Consider the following 4265-nt stretch of genomic DNA (forward strand, 5'->3'; position numbering starts at 1 on the left):
ATATTTGCGTTCTTAACAGTAGTTCAATTTCATATCATTTGGTTTAATTTGAGCAAGACATGGTACACTTTCGGGCTATTATGAGTTTGTTTTGGTGAGGAAGGTCACAAAACTTGCAAATAATTGCTGTTATTTAATAGGAATAGTTTCTCTGAATATAAATAAGGGATGCACTGATATGAAAATTATAATACCAATCAATAAGTCAATAATTGTTTTAAGTAATATTACATTTATATACATTTATATAGTCTTATGTACTTTTAAATTGATATATTTTGTCTAAATCAAAAATCAAAAACAAATCAATGAATCATTTAAATATTACAGGTGAATTTAGGCAACACAACATTATATTGTACAGAATAAAAAATGGATGTTAACCGCTGTGCCTGCTGTGCCCTACGCCTGAGAAAATATTTCAGTAAAAGGACTGTATATCATTACTAACCTGGATATCTTTGAGGTTGTGGAGCAGTCTGCTGTCATTGTTTTTGCCCGATATGGTTAGGCCCTGGCCTGGGATGCATGTTTAAGAAATGTGGGGGTCTGAAACAGACAGGCCAGGCCAGGCCTCCATATGAGCATGAAAATGAGAACACAAAGGTGAAGGGCATTTCTCAAGTCTGATTACCTGAAGTGAGAAAAATGTATCTTTGCACTGATTTACAAAATAACATTTGAAAAGTCACTGCTCTAGTTCAGCCTAGCTTGAATAAGTACCTCTCTGCAGTGCCCCCTAGTGTTGACTTATTGAAACAACTTATTCAATATTGCCCTTTTCTGTGACACACACAAACATTTAGCATTCTTGCTGCAGGGCTAGCATGGTCCTCCCTCAGTTAAGTCAATGAATTTGGAGCAACAAGACGCAAGGAGCAGCAATTGGTCAATAATGATATATAGAAAGGTTAACTTGTTTGCCCTTTGCCTGTCAGCTATAAAGTCCAGCTAGCAAACATAGCTGCATTCTCGGGCTAAATTTTTACGGGAATTTGAACAGACTCTTGGTAACTTCTCTGTGTTTGTGTGTGTGCTCACACACTTTTTTTTGCTTTGTGTAGCCAGATGGGTGCCACACTGCTTATAACTTGTCAGAGAGCAAGTCTTAACGTGTCCAGTGCCACAAGGCAATGTTAACAAGCACAAATACACACACGTCTTAATGTCTTTATCCCTTTTGAACTGACTGACAGTAAATTGCTGAGTAAACATGGCTATGTCTGAGCTGACAATGTTATCAAAGGGGACATGTGCTCCCTGTTCCCTGTATTATTGGAGCTCAGAGCAGTGACCCGAAGCTATTTTACACTCTCTCTGACACTAATGAAGCCTCTCCTCTGATACAAATAGATCTTTAGCACCTTTTATCTCCCTTCAGTCATTCTTTCATTCATTCAATCTCTCTTTCTGTCCTCCTGTCCCCGACACATCTGTCTTTAAACGTATCGAAAGGGATCCCTATGTCCATTATCTTTTTTCATGTTGTTAAGGGTTAGTGAAACATGCAATCTTAATGTTTAGGATCACATAAAGCCCATAAAAGCAGTAACACCACATGATTTGGGGGGGGGGGATCAAATTGTGCTTTTTTATGATAAACATTTAGAAAAAACTATAATAATAATTGCTGTGCTTGTTTGTAGGGCTGCACAATTTTGCCCAACATGTTGTGATTATAATAATAATAATAATAATTATTATTATTATTATTATTATTATATTATTATTATTATTATAAATGTAAAAATATTAATAAAAATATTAAACAAAAAAGAAATATTTATATTGTACTGTTTTACAGTAAAATAGAAAACACATATTTAAGACAATAATAAAAATAAATAAATACAAAATAAAATAGTAAAAAAAATAAGTATTACATTATTATTATTAATAATAATAATAATAAATGTTTATTATTACTAAATAGAAATATTAAAATAAGTATTACTATTGTACAACAGCTGGCTTATAAGCGCTTCTCATTACAAGTTTGGGAAGAACACAGTGTCACTCATCTTAAACATGCACCTCATATATTTAAAGTATTTGATGAAATCACAGAATTTGCAATTTGTAATAATCACACAAAGCCACTTAGTGATTTTGGTTTTATTCTAATTCATCATGGAACTCATAATTTTTCCCAAGTAACAGACTTTAGCATGTAACTTGTCCAACACCTATTGTGCAATGGAGAATATACCAGTGCCAGTGAGTGTCACTCAGGCAGACACTTCAGAAAATGTAAAAATTAGGCACTGATTTAGGCATACATCCCTCAAAATACCCAAAACCGACTGTCAGGCATCATCTCCAACCCCAACCTGAAAGCAATGAAAGAAAGCATTTACTTGCAGAAGCTGTTTGGATCCCTCTGAGAGTCACATTGTATATTAAACGCTGAGTGTCTTTGACCTTGTAATGGTGATTGTAGCCCCATGTCAGGCCTGAGGGTCCTCTGCCCCAGTGTGTGGGCTCTTCTGAGGCCTACAGGAAATGACATGACCCCCTGGCGTCAGGCAGGCCGCACTGCAGCACACACACGCACACCGCCTGTACTAATGTCATTAACCTCGAGTGTTCGTGCCGGACGGCCTTCTGACGGAGATGGGCCGGCGTATGCTCATGAATGTAGGGAGTCTGTAAACCAGAGTCCCAGATGGCCCGTACCGAGAAGAGGCCTGCATACACTCCTCAGCCTCTTCACAAACACACGTACACATACACACGCATGCTTAATAGCACTGCCCCTGTGTGAACCCTCCGCCGGGGGGAGACGAAGTGATCAGGGGCCAAACAGAAGTGTGTCTCTGTGCCTCTGTCTGCAGGGGAACAGAGGATTCCTCTCAAAAAGGCCTGACGTCTAAGAAAGCCAGGCTTAGCGCTAACAAGGTTAAACCCTGCTGAAAAAGAGTGACTTTTTCAATCAGCCAGATTTGTGTTTCTGCCCGCGCCATAATTAGCTTTGCTCCGGGACGGAGGGGGGATGAGGAAGAGAGGAGCGGAGGAGAGGAGGGGAAGAGATGACAGTGGGGAGCATTGTGGTTTCTTTAGGATTGGGAGGACCAAATCTGATTAGCCGCTCGTGTCAGAAGCCAGGCTCAGATGCAGCTTAGCATTCTGAGCAACTTTCTGCTTTCTGTCCCGGCAGACAATGGGGCTACTTTTTCGATCTCCTCTATCTCTCTTCACCCCTTCACCTTCTCTTTTAAACTTTCTGCCCTATGCAAAACAGCTCGCCCCATCCCACAGAATACAGAGCAGGCAACCTTGAATGCTCATAAAGTATATAGGCAAAAGCTGTACTTAATTTTGTAACTTTGATAGTTATGTTGTAGAGAAAATAATTTACATGACTAATTTTAGTCAGCCTACAGTAGTTAAGTCTCACCTTCAGAATTTGATTGTAAAAATGAATTTTCCGTCATCATTAACTTATTTACTCTCATGTCAACACTCAACTTGTATGACTTTCTATGTATGTGTAAAATAACTGAATTTATGATCAAAATATCACTGGCTGTCAGCAATTTAACTTAGATAATTCAAAAGAAAAGCATACTGTTCATAAGATTGGGGTCAATAAGATTTATATATTTTTTGCTTGTATTTGTTTTTTTATTTATTTGTTTGTTTGAAAGAAATGAATACTTGTATTCAACAAGGATGCATTAAATGGATCAAAACTGACAATAAAGACAATAATAATGTTACAAAAGATTTCTATTTCAAATAAATGATGTTTTTAAATTTTCTATTCATCAAAGAAACCTGAAAAACGTCACAATTTCCACAAAAATATAAAGTTAGTTATTGAGTAATTTTTTTCAGTGTGTTAGAATGATTTTCTGAAGGATCATGAAACTGGAGTAGTGGCTGCTGAAAATTCATTTTCCAACGCAGGAATACATTTTATTTAAAAAGAAAAAAAAAAAAAAAAAATTAAAATAAATGAATAAATAAAATGTGATCAAATTAAACCAGCCTTGGAAAGCATGAGAGACTAAATTCCAAAAAAAAAAAAAAAAAATTTAAACATTTGATTTTTTGATGTTTAACAAACTCAATTTTTTTTTACTGCAGTATATATTGTCTGAATTTGAACACTAATCCTTGCGCACTGTACACACCATTATACTATCTTAAAGAACTTGTTTATTATTTATTTATTTATTTATTTGGTCTTATCTTACCAAGGTCATCAGTTTAGACATGCACCTATATAAAATTCTTTAAAAAAATTAATGTTATGGCTGATA

Source organism: Cyprinus carpio, chromosome A4, assembly GCF_018340385.1.
Source record: "Cyprinus carpio isolate SPL01 chromosome A4, ASM1834038v1, whole genome shotgun sequence".
In the NCBI taxonomy this organism is placed as follows: Eukaryota; Metazoa; Chordata; class Actinopteri; order Cypriniformes; family Cyprinidae; genus Cyprinus; species Cyprinus carpio.